The sequence below is a fragment of the Nerophis ophidion genome, linkage group LG24, assembly GCF_033978795.1.
Source record: "Nerophis ophidion isolate RoL-2023_Sa linkage group LG24, RoL_Noph_v1.0, whole genome shotgun sequence".
In the NCBI taxonomy this organism is placed as follows: Eukaryota; Metazoa; Chordata; class Actinopteri; order Syngnathiformes; family Syngnathidae; genus Nerophis; species Nerophis ophidion.
The window spans coordinates 12,638,889-12,658,300 of NC_084634.1; positions in this window are offsets into that span (position 1 = coordinate 12,638,889).

The following is a 19,412-nucleotide window of genomic DNA, read 5'->3' on the forward strand; positions in this document are numbered from 1 at the left end:
TTGGTCTTACTTAAAAATGCACGCATTTAGTTGTATTCAGTGTTAAAAAATATTATATGGCTCTGACGGAAATACATTTATGGCTCTCTCAGCCAAAAAGGTTCCCGACCCCTGACCTACAGTATATTGAGTAAAACATGCTTGGAACTAGAATATTAACTGATGCAAAGCTGTGTCATCAAGTATAAAACTACTTTTTTTAAAGTAATACTTTCTAACTTCAAGCATGAAAAAAAAATCATGATGCCGAGCGCATATCGTTACGTCAAAATAATGACACTAGCATTTACCTAATTTAAGAATATTTTTAAATATATTGAGCAAAAATGTATCTTTATTTTTTACCAAGAAAAGTGCACTAGTTATCAGTGAGAATATACTTATTTTAAGGAATTTTCGGGTTCATTGAGGTTAGCTAATTTTACTTGTTTTGAAAATTCTTGACAAGCCTTTTTTTTTTTTTTTTGTTCTGTCGGCAGATAATTTTGCTTAGTTCAAATAAAAAAACTCTAATTTTTTTTCTTGTTTTTGAACACTGACTTTTTGCAGTGTGTGTGTAGTACATTTGTAAGTAAAAATACATCTATAGGTTTTAAAATAAAATAACGGGCAGCTCAGTCGCCAGAATTTACAAAATAATTGAAAAAAAATGTATAATAATAAATAAATGTATGTATATATATATATTTATATTTATACACACTGCAAGTATAAATATGATGTAGTAACAGACACCTTCATAACATATGAGTTGGGAAATTGTGTTAGAGGTAAATATAAACAAAATACAACGATTTGCAAATCATTTTCAACCCATATTCAGTTGAATATGTAACAAAGACAACATATTTGATGTTCAAACTGATCAACTTTTTTTTTTTGCAAATAATCATTAACTTTAGAATTTGATGCCAGCAACACGTGACAAAAAAGTTGGGAAAGGTGGCAATAAATACTGATAAAAATGAGGAATGCTCATCAAACACTTATTTGGAACATCCCACAGGTGTGCAGGTTAATTGGGAACAGGTGGATGCCATGATTGGGTATAAAAACAGCTTCCCAAAAAATGCTCGGTCTTTCACAAAAAAAGATCGGGCAAGGTACGCTCTTTTGTCCAAAACTGCGAGAGCAAATTGTCTAACAGTTTAAGAACAACGTTTCTCAAAGTGCAATTGCAAGAAATTTAGGGATTTCAACATCTACGGTCCATAATATCATCTAAAGGCTCAGAGAATCTGGAGAAAACACTCCACGTAAGCGGGATGGCCGGAAACCAACATTGAATGACCGTGACCTTCGATCTGTATCAAAAACCAACATCAATCTCTAATGGATATCACCACATGGGCTCAGGAACACTTCAGAAAAACACCCTCACTAAATACAGTTGGTCGCCACATCTGTAAGTGCATGTTAAGTTCTACTATGCAAAGCGAAAGCCATTTATTAACAACATCCAGAAACGCCGCCGGCTTCTCTGGGCCCGAGATCATCTAAGATGAACTGATGCAAAGTGGAAAAGTGTTCTATGGTCTGACGAGTCCACATTTCAAATTGTTTTTGGAAATATTCGACATCCTGTCATCCGGACCAAAGGAAAAGCGAACAATCCAGACTGTTATCGACGCAAAGTTCAAAAGCCAGCGAGTGTGATGGTATGGGGGTGCATTAGTGCCCAAGGCATGGGTAACTTACACATCTGTGAAGGCACCATTAATGCTGAATGGTCCATACAGGTTTTGGAACAACATATGTTGTCATCTAAGTGCCGTGCCGTCTTTTTCATGGACGCCCCTGCTTATTTCAGCAAGACAATGCCAAGCCACATTCCGCACGTGTTACAACAGCATAGCTTCGTAAAAAAAAGAGTGCGGGTACTTTCCTGGCCTGCATGCAGTCCAGACCTGTCTCCCATAGAAAATATGTGGCGCATTATGAAGCGTAAATTACGACAGCGGAGACGACAGACTGTTGAACGACTGAAACTCTACATAAATTAAGAATGGGAAAGAATTCCACTTTCAAAGCTTCAACAATTAGTTTCCTCAGTTCCCAAACGTTTATTGAGTGTTGTTAAAAGAAAAGGTGATGTAACACAGTGGTGAACATGCCCTTTGCCAACTACTTTGGCACGTGTTGCAGCCATGAAATTCTAAGTTAATTAATATTTGCAAAAAAAAAAAGTTTATGAGTTTGAACATCTAATATCTTGTATTTGTAGTGCATTCAATATATATATATATATATATATATATATATATATATATATATATATATATAGTTGTTTTCTTTTTTTCATTTATTCTTTTACTATTGATGACCCCTATATATATTATATATATATATATATATATATATATATATGTTTTCTTTTTTCATTTATTAAAAAGAAAACAAATATATATATATATATATACATACACATATATATATATATATATATATATATATATGTATATATATATATATATATATATATATATATATATATATATATATATATATATATATATATATATATATATATATATATATATATATATACGTATATATATGTATATATATTTGTTTTCTTTTTTTTCTTTTAATCCATACTATTGTCGAACCCTATTTTAGTACTGGTACCAATATATATATATATATATATATATATATACACGCTGTATTAGTATTCCAGCATGTTAATGTTCTGTCTGTTTTCATTTGGAGTGCAATTACGACCACAGAAGAATCCGATCAACACTCAATTACTCTGCAGAGCGAGGACGCGGCGTTCGGATAGTGCCGACTGTGGGAACCGTCATTTTCTATTATTCTTGATCCCGCCGTGATTTACGTTGCAAGTCTGCAAACCCTGCTTTGCCATCATGATTTCCATCGCTTCAATTTGTGTCTGATTCCACCACTCTTTCCCCCTCCTCGTGCTAATATCTCGTCAGGCCGGGGCAGATGTCTGCGAGCGGAGAGGCCTGGTCAACACGGAGCGAAGGGTTGAAAGGGCGAGATGGCGTCTGATTGGCCGCACGCTTGGCTGCCGACGTGAGCGCCAAGGGCCTTTTCTCCCACGATTCCCTGCCGAAGAACGACATTGGCACTCTAAGGAATCCCTCTTTCAGTTGTGTAATCAAATTGTCGAGTACAGGATGCATAAAACAACAATGCCCGGGCGAATGGGTGTTTAATATTCTTAACGACGGACATAAAAAGATAAAAACTGCTTAAAAGGCGGAGCTTGTTACCCGAATTATCTCAAATTAAAGTTCCCATTGGGACCCCAGTTTATCTGTGCTCTGCATTGCAGACACATTACCATTTGGAGAAATATTGTACAATAATAGTACAATAGCATGTAGTACACAAACGAGTACAGTAGTACTCGGAAAACATGTAATAATGTACAAATTATTTCATATCCAAATTGCTATTCTCACTCATTCTGATTCTCAATCAATTCGTAATTTTAAAAGAAATTATTAAAAAAATATATAAAATCATGGTAATAATAAAAAAAAGTTCTAAAAAATATATATATATGTATTAGTGGTGTCCCGATACCAGTATTATGGTACTGGTACTAAAATTAATTTGATACTTTTCAAAATAAAAGGGACAACAAAAAATGTCATAATTGGCTTTATTTTGACAAAAAATGTTTAGGGTACCTTAAACATATGTTTCTTATTGCAAGTTTGTCCTCAATTAAAATAGTGAACATACCAGACAACTTGTCTTTTAGTAGTAAGTGTTATGATCCGCCGCCCGGATCATACATTGTGTTGGTTTTTGAGTTCTTTTTGTGTTCCCTGATTATTTTTGGACTCTTCCAATCCCTAATTGTGCACTTCCTTGTTTTATTCTTTTTACCATGGTTTCGCATTTGTTCCACCTGCTCTGCTTTTGACACGCACCTGTGTTTTGATTTCTGCCTTAGTATTTAAGCCTGCCTTCTACCTACGTTCTTTCTTGATCCGTTGTTTGCCTCACGCAACAATCACGTCGGTATATTTTGTATGTCTTTACTATTGCTAAGTCTCTGCTTAGCTTCGCGTGCGATCGGAACGACTATTTCGGACTATTGGACTCGATGCTAGTTAGCATTAGCTTCTCGTGCGTTCGGCACGCCTTTTCTTTTGCCCTTTGTACCAGTGTTCTTTTAATTTTGTATATTAAACCGAGCTCCTATATACATACATACAGTATATATATAATTTGTATTAGTATTCTTTTTTGAATAAAAATATACTTTTAAAAATAAGTTTCTGGACTGTCTCTATGCAACCGAAAGGAGCTTTTCTAACCTGCAACCTATTTAAAAAAAGTTTCATTTCATTTCATTTGAATCGAGAATCAGGTTGAATTGAGAATCGATTGTGAATCAAACCGTCACCCTGGGAGTCAGAATCAAATAAAGTTGTTAGGTTATTAGATTATATTATCGATTATTATATTATATTATTATTATTATTAGCGTCAGACTATCGCACCTCACATCTACCTGAGAGAATGGAGTTTTCTGGTCTCTCTCTGTCAAACACACCATCTGCAGCTTCTCCATATTTTCATGGACAAGAGTCTCTAGCCCGCCTGACATGTCCGACGTTGAGAAATCACTTCAACGTTCTTGGCAGTCTTCGGACAACTCCTTCTTCATCGCCAACTAGGCTAGGCGCACATCATCGATTAGAGCCAAGCAAAAAGAAAATGATGAAGTGAACATGAGTTAGTGCCTTCACAGTGACAGGTTAGTTATTTCACAACTTTCATCAGATTGATAGCCTGAGAGGGAAGAAAAAAACTGTTGGCGTATCGTGATTTGACTTAGGTTTGTGGTCGCTAATTCTTTCGGTTCTGGGACCCAGTTCCCATTGAGGCCCAGCCCTACGCTCAAAATTCCGTACTACTTCCCAGTCAGGAGAGAAGAACTGCGGAAAGACAGGAAGTTGAATGTCGCCCAAACCGTTAACATACTCTCCTTCCTTCCCTCTCTCCTTCCTTCCTTACTTCCTTCATTCCTTCGCCTCACCAAACCTGACCCAGCAGGATGCGCTGTTCCAGTAATTGAGTGAGTAATGGACTTATTCCGCTGAGCGCGTCTCTGGGTGTGCTTGATACAGAGAATGTAAAATCCTGCGTCAAATGGCAGATTAGAGAGGAACAAATTTTAGGGGAATAAATTCATACAAAAAAAAGGGAAATACACATTAACTACAAATTCATACTATGAACTCAGTGGAGACCACGGACTTAGCTGTTTCCATTGAGCGGATACATTTCCAAGACCTGGGTTGTGGTATAAGGAGACTTCCTCTTATTGCTCACTTTTTCATTGTCGTCGGTAAATTGATCAGACTAATCTCCACAAAGTAGCAAAGTTGGCCGGAACAAAACCAGCCACAAATGTGTTTTTCTTCTGCCCCCGGACTCTTCTAGGGTAGAGTAGTACTTAAGAGTACAGTTACCTTAGACCGGGGAAAACAAAAGCATGCCGGGGCTATTTTGACATTTTTGATTTTCAAAACCGACACAATATATGGGGTAACCATTAGGGCTCTCCTTATTTTTGGTGAACGTTTAAGGCCCCGGGGACCCAAACGGGTCTCAGTCATTACAGTGTTAAAAATCTGTGTATATTATATTTTATAGTATATATATTTGTTATTTTTTTATTTTACTTCCAATGCCTAAATGTATTTGTATGTCAGACCCAAGGGGATCCAAATCACAGAGAAAAAAACATACAACAAATACAGCGGTTTAGCTCGGTTGGTAGAGTGGCCGTGCCAGTAATTTGAGGGTTGCCAGTTCGATTCCCGCATCCGCCATCCTAGTCACTGCCGTTGTGTCCTTGGCCAAGACACTTAACCCACCTGCTTCCAGTGCCACCCACACTGGTTTGAATGTAACTTAGATATTGGGTTTCACTATGTAAAGCGCTTTCACTTCACTACTAGCAGCAGAATAAAATAAAAATAACAAAATAAAAATTGTAAATAATAATAGTAAATATGGCAGGATTAATTCAGATCCATCTGTTGACATACATTTTTTTGTTGATTTATGCCTTTCTTGTTAAAACATTTTTAATATGAATAAGACAAAATATGCAATATTTTTCCCCCAAAAATGTTCAAAGTGGATTTTTTGGGTAAAAAAAACAAAAACTTTCATTAAAAATGTGCTTTGGGTTTATATATATATATATATATATATATATATATATATATATATATATATATATATATATATATATATATATACAAGGTTTTTAATGGTCAAAACACACAAAATATGCAATATTTCCCCCCAAACTATTTAGTGGAATATTTGATGTGAAGTAATCGTAGCCTTAAATAGGTCAATTATTTATAACATTGATTTTGATTCATTATTATATATTTTTTTGTACCAATGAACTTTAAAGTTAAAAAAATAAATACATAAAAACATTATCTGCATGGTAGCTTTGTATAATTAGTCAACACAAAAAAAATATTTAGTTTTATTTAATTTATTTGCTCTTTTATCTCTTTAAAAACAACACAACTAGTATTTTTAGAACGTTCCGGGGGCCACGAATGCCCCAAGCTACATTTTAGCTTTAAAAAGGTAAAAAAAAAAAAAAAAAATCATAACAACAGTGCTTTTGGTTTTTAATACTTTTTCAGCAATTCCAGTTAAAAAATAAATAAATACATAAAAATGATATATTTTTATGTTTAGTAACCTTACCAGTGGCAGTACCTAGACGAAGATGGCGGTGCATAACTGGCAACCTGGATGTGACACACTCACAGACTTTCTAACTGATCAAACAGTAGAGGGTGTGGCATCGAAATGAAAACAATAACAATATTTCGGGCTGCAAATTTAATTTTGATATGAGCATATCCCGGCTCAACTACCGTTATCAGTTATAAATATATTCGAAAATAACCTGATTTATTAACGCCTTTTGACATATCAAGGCCATTTATTGATGACTTGACATTAAATGATTACATATATCTTACATATATATTCTTTAAAACTACTCTGACAAGTACAATTTAAAGATACAAACATTTTGTAACCAGTTTCAGCTTTACATGAATCCGACTTCCTCTCGATGTTTTCTTCCTCCCTGACTTTCTTCCTCGGCACACTTGAAACCACGCCACACCGGTTCTGTGCAGATCCGCATGCAATTAGCGACATGCGAGCCCGGGAGACCGTCGTGGAAATAAGCCAGCTCCCGTCCAAACAAACGCAAGCGGGAGCGGCGCCGTCTGAAATATTTCGCCGGAACCCGCCAAGCTCAATATTCTGGGGACGCCGAGGCTCCGAAAGAGATGGTCGCGGTGAGCTCACGTGCTAAATATTTATTTTTGCCGTGGACTCTGCAGGCTCCTTGTTCCGCACACCCGACAGGGGTGTGTTCCTTCGACCACGCCTATAAATTAGGGTTTTTGTGGGAGTCTGCTGTCGGGTGGCTAGCGGGAGGGTGGCGGTGGCCGGGGGCCAATTAAAACACAGATGTCTGACTGTCGGTGCAATTCCGTTCAGCCATGATTTACATTTAGAATTGTCACCTTTGGCCCACCGCTTCACTCCCGCTCAGGAAATCGAAGCCGACCGCGGCCTAACGAGAAAAGTGAACCTCCCGAACTTTTGCCAGACTCGTCTGCAAGGGGCCCCGCAACTTTGGCTGCATTACCTACTCAGTGGCCTCGTGGTTGGAGTGTACGCCCTGAGATCGGTTAGTTCAGAGTTCAAACTCCGGCCGAGTCATACCAAAGACTATAAAACTGGGACCCATTACCTCCCGTTAACTCAACATCAAAGGTTAGAATTGGGGGTTGAATCACCAAAAATGATTCCCGGGCGTGACCACTGATACTCTTTACTGCTCCCCTCACTTCCCAGGGGGTGAACAAGGGGATGGGTCGAATGCAGAGGACACATTTCACCACGCCTTGTGTGTGTGTGACAATCATTGGAACTTTAACTTTAAATTATGAAAGCCTGTTCTGCTGACCACCTTGCCCCCCCCGCCCAACCCCACCCCGACCCCTCCCACACCAATATTTACACCCAGTGGAAATACATCCAAGCTTTCTTATACCACGATGGTGAAATTACCGCAAATTACCCACCATAAGTGGTCGTAAAAGAGTGCGGGTACTAGGCTGGCCCGCCTGCAGTCCAGACCTGTCTCCCATCGAAAATGTGTGGCGCATTATGAAGCGTAAAATACGACAGCGGAGACCCCGGACTGTTGAACGACTGAAGCTCTACATAAAACAAGAATGGGAAAGAATTCCACTTTCGAAGCTTCAACAATTAGTTTCCTCAGTTCCCAAATGTTTACTGAGCGTTGTTAAAAGAAAAGGTGATGTAACACAGTGGTGAACATGCCCTTTCCCAACTACTTTGGCACGTGTTGCAGCCATGAAATTCTAAGTTAATTATTATTTGCCAAAAAAACAAAGTTTATGAGTTTGAACATCAAATATCTTGTCTTTGTAGTGCATTCAACTAAATATGGGTTTAAAAGGATTTGCAAATAATTGCATTCCATTTATATTTACATCTAACACAATTTCCCAACTCATATGGAAACAGGGTTGGTGTATACATGATTATTCTAACAAAACGACCGACACAAACAGTCCGTAAAATATTGAAATTAAAGACCTAATTTCTACGGAAAAACAGACAAAATGTCGGCGTGATCGTCCGACCGAGACTCACGTGAAACTTTTCTGTGAGAGGAAATTGGGAGGGGCTACACAACTCTGGAGGACTACAGGAGCTCAGGAGGGACAAAATGATATCAAACCGCCTTCTCACAGGCGAGCAGAAAAGAGAACTATTTGAGGATAAAATTCACAAACAAAATAAAATAAATAACAAAGGTGTAATTTTACTCTGTTACACCCGCTCGGCAGTGTTTTTGTTTTTTTATAGCGACCGATTGATTGAAACTTTTATAAGTAGATTGCACAGTACAGTACATATTCCGTACAATTGACCACTAAAAGGTAACACCCGAATAAAGTTTTGAAACTTGTTTAAGTCGGGGTCCACGTTCAATTATGGATTCTTGAGTCATCGCTCCAAGTAACGTAAGTAGGATTTTACAATATAACTAAAACAATTCGTACTTACTAAACCATCCCATGTTTGTTGTCTCTAGGAGTGTTTTCATGCATATTTGCACGTGCTGTCGTAATGTAATCAAGCTAGCATTATGAGCATTAGCTAATATGCTAACACGTTTACGAGTGTCTATGTTAGTGTTGTTAACTTACAACGGCATTATATTTGTATTGTTTTGGTTTTGTAAATTCTCAGTAAATTCACTAAAAGGTCAACGTTGAGTTATTGAGTGTCATGTTCTGTGGTCCGAATTATGTTTTGTTATTTTTCTGCTAGTTTTGGACTCCATTAGTTTCTGTCTTTCTGCACCCTTGTTTGTTTTAGTTTCCATGACAACTCCATTAGTTCCTGATTGCACTTCCTTGTTTTGTCACCTTGGTTACTCATTGTGTTCACCTGTCTCTGATTAGTGCCCGCCCGCTCACCTGCTTCCCGGGCACTAATCAGAGGCAGTATTTAAGCTCGTCTTTGCCAGTCAGTCGGCCTGGCGTCATTGTTCTTTTCATGCTCTGTCCATGCTAGTTTTTCATACCAAAGTCATTGCTGCTCTTTTCAAGCCACAGTAAGTTTTGTTTGTTTTATGTTCATAGTTTACGTTAAAGTGTTAGTTTTGTTTCCTTAGCCAAGCTGTGTCTCCGGTGTACCTTTTTTAGTTATAAATAAATCATGTTTATACCTGCACACCATGTCCCAAGTAGTTCGTCTGCTTTCCTGGGAGACCGACCCCGCAGCAGGCTGCTACCCCCCCAGAATTTTTTTAAATAAAAAAAAATCTCTTGACGATTGAGGAAACCCCTCATGAAACAGTTCTGTAGAGATGAAGTAGTCTTGTGATTTTTCCCACACATATATAAATATATACATATATGCAGCTCATAGTTCAATACATATGGATTTTTTGTTGTTGTTGTTGCTCAAATTTAATGGGTGCGGCTAATATACCGATGCGCTCTATAGTCATAAAAATGTGGTATTATTGTTCTTTAAAACCTTTAAAGCTTTATTTTTTTTCAACAGCTTCAGACCTAAACCTCGATATAAAGTTACCTAGTGGTTGAGAATTGTAATCACACTCAAATCTATTTTCGTGGTATTTTCAAAGGGAGATGCTTCGATCCATTCAGTATTTTTTGGGTGAAAACATTAAAACATTTCAGCTTTTCAGTATATTGAAAAATGTGTGTTACAACGGGAGTCAATGGGTGACTAAAATGGTCTCGGGGCTTAAGTGTAAATTAAAGTGATATCTCCTATTTGGAATCACTTCACAAAAAGTGCCATGATGCTTTTTTAAAGATTAACTTGCTCAAAACTATGTGGTCGAATTTCGACCCTCTAACCTTTGAAATTAACTGATTTGTCAAAGATGGAGGGAAAAACGTGCAGTAAATTACCAATTTTTGGTTAAAGGTTTATGTAAATCCACAGCAGGCAAAAAACATTGAAACAACGTTAACTTGTTGAATTAGGTCCTGATGTTGAGCATCTCAAACATAACATTTAAACTTTTTTGAATTGATTGATTGAAACTTTTATAAGTAGATTGCACAGTTCAGTACATATTCCGTACAATTGACCACTAAATGGTAACACCCGATTACGATTTTTAACTTGTTTAAGTTGGGGTCCACGTAAAATAATTTATGGTAAACAACATACTTTTTGATGACGTTTAATCAATGTTGGGTTTTAACGTTGATGTTACCGTTGAAATGTAGTCATTTCCTAACCAACATTCTACAACACGAATACAACGTTGAAACTACATGTTTTTAGATTATGTTTAATTAATGTTGGGTTCTGGCATTGATTTTACCATTAAAATTTGGTCATTTCCCAACCAATATTCTACAACACAAATACAACGTTGAAACAACATGCTCTTTAACAACGTCTAATCAATGTCAGGTTTTGACATTGATTTGACCATTGGAATTTGGTCATTTCTCAACCAATATTCTACAACACAAATACAACGTTGAAACAACATGCTTTTTAACGTCTAATCAATGTCAAGTTTTGACGTTTTGACCATTGAAATTTGGTCATTTCCCAACCAATATTCTACAACACAAATAAAATGTTGAAACAATATGCTTTTTAACTACGTCTGATTATTGTCAGGTTATGACATTGATTTGACCATTGAAATTTGGTCATTTCCCAACCAATATTCCACAACACAAATACAACGTTGAAACAACATACTTTTTAACAACGTCTAATCTATGTCAGGTTTTGACATTGATTTGACCATTGAGATTTGGTCATTTACCCACCAATATTCTACAACACAAATACAACGTTGAAACAACATGCTTTTTAACAACGTCTAATCAATGTCAGGTTTTGACGTTTTGACCATTGAAATTTGGTCATTTCCCAACCAATTTTCTGCAACACAAATACAACGTTGAAACAACATACTTTTTGACAACGTTTAATTAATGTTTGGTTGTGACGTTGATTTGACCATTGAAATTTGGTCACTTAACAAACAATATTCCACAACACAAATACAACGTTGAAACAACATGCTTTTTAACAACGTCTAATCAATGTCAGGTTTTGACGTTTTAACCATTGAAATTTGGTCAATTCCCGACCAATATTCTACAACACAAATACGACGTTGAAACAACATGCTTTTTAACGACGTCTAACTAATGTCAGGTTGTGACATTGATTTGACCATTGAAATTTGGTCATTCCACAACCAATATTCTACAACACAAATACAACATTGAAACAACATACTTTTTGACAACGTTTAATCAATGTCAGGTTTTGAGGTTGATTTGACCATTGAAATTTGGTCATTTACCAACCAATATTCTACAACAAAAATACAACGTTGAAGCAACATCCTTTTCAACAACATCTAATCAATGTCAGGTTTTGACATTGATTCGACCATTGAAATTTGGTCATTTCCCAACCAATATTCTACAACACAAATACAACGTTGAAACAACATGCTTTTTAACAACGTCTAATCAATGTCAGGTTTTAACATTGATTTGACCATTGAGATTTGGTCATTTACCAACCAATGTTCTACAACACAAATACAACGTTGAAACAACATGCTTTTCAACAAGGTCTAATCAATGTCAGGTTTTGACATAGATTTGACCATTGAAATTTGGTCATTTCCCAACCAATATTCTACAACACAAATACAACGTTGAAACAACATGCTTTTTAACAATGTCTAATCAATGTCAGGTTTTGACATTTTAACCATTGAAATTTGGTCATTTCACAACCAATATTCCACAACACAAATACAACGTTGAAACAACATGCTTTTTAACAACGTCTAATCAATGTCAGGTTTTGACGTTTTGATCATTGAAATTTGGTCATTTCTCAACCAATATTCTACAACACAAATACAACGTTGAAACAACATACTTTTTGACAACGTTTAATCAATGTTTGGTTGTGATGTTTATTTGACCGTTGAAATTTGGTCACTTACCAAACAATATTCTACAACACAAATACAACGTTGAAACAACATGCTTTTTAACAACGTCTAATCAATGTCAGGTTTTGAGGTTGATTTGACCATTGAGATTTGGTCATTTCCCAATCAATGTTTTACAACACAAATACAATGTTGAAATAATATGCTTTTTAATGACGTCTGATTATTGTCAGGTTATGACATTGATGTGACCGTTGAAATTTGGTCATTCCACAACCAATATTCCACAACACAAATACAACATTGAAACAACATGCTTTTTGACAATGTTTAATCAATGTTGGGTTCTGATGTCGATTTTAACATTGAAATTTGGTCATTTCCCAACCAATAGTCTACAACACAAATACAATGTTGAAACAACATGCTTTTCAACGTCTAATCAATGTCAGGTTGTGACGTTGATTTGACCATTGAGATTTGGTCACTTCCCTACCAATATTCCAAAACACAAATACAACATTGAATCAACATGCTTTTTAACAACATCTAATCAATGTCAGGTTTTGAGGTTGATTTGACCATTGAAATTTGGTCAATTCCCAACCAATATTCTACAACACAAATACAACGTTGAAACAACATGCTTTTTGACAACGTTTAATCAATGTTGGGTTGTGACATAGATTTGACCGTTGAAATTTGGTCATTCCACAACCAATATTCCACAACACAAATACAACGTTGAAACAACATACTTTTTGACATAATTTAATCAATGTTGGGTTCTGATGTTGATTTTAACATTGAAATTTGGTCATTTCCCAACCAATCGTCTACAACACAAATACAACGTTGAAACAACATGCTTTTTGACAACGTTTAATCAATGTTGGGTTCTGACATAGATTTGACTGTTGAAATTTGGCCATTCCACAACCAATATTCCACAACACAAATACAACGTTGAAACAACATACTTTTTGACATATTTTAATCAATGTTGGGTTCTGATGTCGATTTTAACATTGAAATTTGGTCATTTCCCAACCAGTAGTCTACAACACTAATACAACGTTGAACCATCATGCTTTTCAACGTCTAATCAATGTCAGGTTGTGACGTTGATTTGACCATTGAAATGTGGTCATTTCACAACCAATGTTCTACAACAGTGGTTATAAACCACCGGTCTGGGAACCCGTACCGGTAAGTGACATATTTGCTACCGGGCCACGCAGAAAAATTTTCTCCAATTTAACTTTGGCCTGTCCCACTAAACACACCAATAACTTGTTATTATTATTATATTACAACTGCTGATTGGATGTCACCATTTGTTATAGTACATTAATGCACATTAATGAACATAAAATGTTAATGTGTCAGATTGTAGCCAAAGGCTAATATCCATCTGCAGGGTCATTGTATAGAGCAAGGATTCTTAATCAGTTTGTCCTCAGGACCCAACTTTTCCCGCTACAGACGGACCCGGAGACCACTCCAATATTAACATTGAATCGTACATCTTACTCTTGATTTGGATCATATTCAATAAAATTGAATATAAACCCCACTTACAGTTTAATGCCTTTGTACAATGATATAAAAGCATGTGCTAATCACAAAGATTGTATTATTTAACAAATAAACCTTAGGCTTAGGTCAGGCTGATTAGAAAAAAAATAAATGTACATACAATACGTATTATGTTGCACTGAAATAAATAAATTAAATTAATAATAAACTGTCAATAAAATAAAGTGCAAATGAAAATACAGCTGCACCACTTTAGTCATAATTTTTGCGCTTAAGACATTTCTTTATAACATTAGCGCCAGACTTCTTCTGTTTGTTTTATATTGTCATTACTGCCACAAGTGGTGGAATAGAGTATTACAACGAAGTACCGCTGCTGGCCTGTACGAACTACAGCTGAAAAACAAACATATTACATTATAGGGGGCGCTAAGAAACACTGGTATATAGTATATGCCATTCACGTGCAGGGACCATCTTTTCGCAAAGAAACACGCCGGTCCGTGAAAATAATGCATACATTTAACCCGGTCCCTGGTGGAAAAACAGTTCTGGACCCTTGTTCTCCAACACAAATACAACGTTGAAACAACATACTTTTTGATGACGTTTAATCAATGTTGGGTTCTGACGTTGATTTGACCATTGAAATTTGGTCAATTCCCAACTAATATTCTAAAACACAAATTCAACCTTTGAAACAACATGCTTTTTGATTTGACCACCAACGTGGATCCAACGTTAGACATCGACGTTGTTTCAATAGACAGTTACAACTATTTTGCAACGTTGCTTCAAAGTAAGTTTTAAAGGACATATACGTATAATCAAAGTTGTATCAACGTCTTGTGTCTGCCGGGGTGGTGACACCAATTTTCGATACGACAAGATACGATTCATGCACAGAGACACTTCCCGACTTTCTTTATGTCTTCTGAGCAGAAAACTATCCCATAATACCTCCCCGCCTCCTGTGCACGTCAGCTCTTTTGAGTTCTGTTTCCCGAAGAAAGGTCAGTACAAGAGTGATTTATAATGCGTTCTGCTGGCAATCCATCAATGCACGGAGGGAAGAAGTCCACGTTAAACAGCCGCGACCTGAAGAGCCTGTTTTCTCACAACACCCGGTGTACTTTCTTTACGGACAACACAGCTGACAGTAACAAAATAACAATATTAGTCTGGCTGACAGGCCTCAAATCAGGGGCTGGTTCAGGTAGAACATTTTACAGCACTCCCAGGCTATTCGTAAAAAGCTGGAAGAAGAGATTGTCATGCAACGAAGCATGAGTGCAAATATTCACTGTTGTAATATTTCCATTGGGAAAGATTCAGACATCATAATGTATGACATTTTTAACGGTTCGTCAATATTACATAGGCATAAATAAGGTCTCAGTGCTTGGCTATGAACAATTGCACAATTGTCCACCTTGATATGATTTTTTATTTTTATTTTATCTTCAATAGGTCGGAATGTTTTTGTACCTCACCATTCACTTTAATAACGAATCGATTCTTGAGTCAACAGGATTCTCACAATATATTATTTGGTAAAGGTGCACCCAAACGTTGTTCCAATGAAGGTCGCACACTGATAAATTAAAGCAAATATACATATTTTTATATATACATATATTTTATTCAATGCTTAGATCTGTAGATCAATTTCAAATATATCAGTAAATATAAAGTAGTTTATTTTTAAATTTTTTATGTTATGCCTAAATTGGTGAAACACTGTTTTTTATGGCAAAAACACAAAATATTGGGGAGGTTAATTTGTGTCTTTACGACGATTTGGCAATGAATTTATGTAACTGAATGTTTTGCGTTCGAATTTAGGGAACTTCATTTTTCCTAAAAATAAAAAAAATCTAAGTAAAAAAAAATGAGTGCAGAAAAATTCAGTGTAAAAAATCCTCATTGTAAAAACATTTAGTGTATTAAAAATCAGTGTAAAAAATTCAGCCTATAAAATTCCGGGTTGAAAAAATGTTTCTGAAAAATCTGAAAAAAAAAAAATCAGGATATAAAGATTCAGTGTAAAAAAGCGTAATGTAAAAAAAAAAAAGTGTGTGAATAAAATCATCCTATAAAAATTCATTCAGTGTAAAAAAAGAGTGTATAAAACTTCAGTTTAATAAAAATTCCGCCTATAAAAATTCAGTGTAAAAAAAATCAGTGCATATAAGTTCAGTGTAAAAAAGATATTGGATAAAAAATCAGTGTAAAAAAAAAATATGTGTATAAAAATTCAGTGTAAAAAGCGTAATGTAAAAAAAAATTGGGGGGAATAAAATCAGGCTATAAAAATTCAGTGTAAAATATTCAGTGTAAAAAACAGTGGATAAAACTTCAGTGTAATAAAAATTCAGCCTATAAAAATTCATTGTAAAAAAATCAGTGCAAATAAGTTCAGTGTAAAAAAAATATTGGATAAAAAATCAGTGTAAAAAAAATAATCAGTGTATAGAAATTCAGTGTAAAAAAAACCTCATTGTAAAAACATTTAGTGTATAAAAATCAGTGTAAAAAAATTCAGCCTATAAAAATTTGTTATAAAAAAAACTCAGTGAGAAAAAAATGTATATTAAAAATCCCTATGAAAAAATCAGTGTAAAAAAAATTTGTGTAAAAAAGATCAGTGTGAAAAAAACAAAATTGGGTAAAAAAAAAAATCAGCCTGTAAAAAAAATATCAGTGCATGCAAGTTCAGTAAAAAAAAAAAGGATAAAAAGTAAGTGTTAAAAAAAAATAGTGTGTAAAAACTCAAGTGTAAAAAAATGTGTTTTGTCCTAAAAAGCCTGACATATCAGACCAGATGCATGCATTAAATGTATAATCCACATGAGGACAGGAACTGACTATTTAGAGGGATGTCCAGTCATCCTGCAAAATGGCCAAAAAGAAGAAACGAGAAACACCTGATTTCTGAAGAAAAACTGCCAAATTTGAAAAGGATAAGAAAAGACAAAATGTGTTTTTTTACTTACACATCATTATGAACATTTAATCTATTGATGCAATGTGAAAATACTTGATAATTTATAATACATTTTATAGTAAAACTGTTTTGAAATTTGTAACAGCAGGTAAATAGGTAATTTAACTCTAAATTAGTAATTTTTTAATTGCATTTCATTATGAAAAGTAAATCCATTGATGCAATGTGAAAATACTTTTTTTTAACACTGACTTTTTATCCCTTTTTTTTTATTTTACACTGAACTTGTATGCACTGTTTTTTTTACAGGCTGATTTTTTTTTACACAAATTTTTTTTTACACTGAATTTTCTTTACACTGAGTTCCTATACGCTGATTTTTTAATAGGGATTTTTAATACACATTTTTTTCACACTGAATTTTTTTACACTGATTTTTATACAATAAATGTTTTTAAAATGAGTTTTTTTTTTACACTGAATTTGTATACACTGAATTTTTTTTTTACACTGATTTTTTATCGAATATTTTTTTTACACTGAACTTACATGCACTGATTTTTTTTACACTGCATTTTTAAAGGCTGAATTTTTATTACACTGAAGTTTTATACACCGTTTTTTTACACTGAATATTTAACACTTAATTTTAATACTCTGTTTTGTTTTTTTTTTCTGATTTTTCATAATCATTTTTTTAACCTGGTATTTTAAAGGCTGAATTTTTTTTACACTGATTTTTATACACTAAATGTTTTTACAATGAGGATTTTTTACACTGAATTGCCAAATGCATTGCCAAAAAAAAAGCTTTTGTCGTAAAGACACAAATTAACCTCCACAATATTTTGTTTTTTTGCCATTGACAACACAGTGTTTCACTAATTTAGGCATAACAAAAAAAATTGAAAAATAAACTACTTTATATTTACTTATATATTTGAAATTAATCTACACATTTAAGCATTGAATAAAATATATGTATATATGTATATGTATATTTGCTTTTATTTATCAGTGTGCAGCCCTCAGTGGAACAACGTTTGGATGCATACATACATACATACATACATATATATATATATATATATATATATATATATATATATATATATATATATATATATATATATATATATATATATATATATATATATATATATATATATATATATATATATAATATAAATGTCAATTATTTAGTGGTTCAGGCTTTGAAGGGTTATAGAAGGGCCAAATTGTATCATGTAAACAGGACCTTGGGGGGGATTTACTCGGCGGGTGTGGTGTAACTGTGGCGCCCGCACAAGGACCGGCCTCTATCTGGACATCCTGCAGACACTTGAAAATGACCCGCCACAAACAAAGGAAGGTTGCGTCTTCCTTATCAGTTGAGAAATTCTCCGATTGAATGAAAGACCATGGTCAGCCGTTCTGAGACTCATGCAGCTGGGAACAACAGGAACAGCGACTCAAAGCAGCCAGGAAACAGACTCCTGTCCGCGGAGCGCTCTCTGCTATCCGCCACCAGAATGTGCGAGTGATTAGCAAAAACCGAAGGAAACACACGTACAGGATCACCTACGTACAATTCCTCGGACCTGACTCCTGGTAGCGATCATCTGAATCCTCCAATGGACAAAGACAGGAAACTTCTGAAGTAAATCATTCAACATCGTCTTTAAGCTAGGAGTGTCCCAAAAAAACAGATTCCTATCTGTTCTTAATTCATTTTAAAAATCATAACATGATTTTTAAAGAAAAATAAAAAAATTAAGTTAAAAAAAACAAAACAAAAAAACATTCAAAATAAAATTTAAACCTAAGAAAAAAAAAGAAAAACAGAAACAAAAAACAAAATATATATGTATATATATTTTTTGTTTATATTTGTTTTGTTTTTTTAAACAAAAACATGATAAAAATGTTTTATATATATATATATATATATATATATATATATATATTGGCAACATTAAATTGGCCCTAGTGTGAGAATGTGAGTGTGAATGTTGTCTGTCTATCTGTGTTGGCCCTGCGATGAGATGGCGACTTGTCCAGGGTGTACCCCGCCTTCCGCCCGATTGTAGCTGAGATAGGCGCCAGCGGCCCCCGCGACCCCTAAAGGGAATAAGCGGTAGAAAATGGATGGATGGATATATATACATATATATATATACATATACATATATATATATATATATATATATATGTATACATATATATATATATACATATACATATATATATATACATATATACATATATATATATATACATATACATATATATATATACATATATATATACATATATATATATATATATATATATATATATATATATATATAT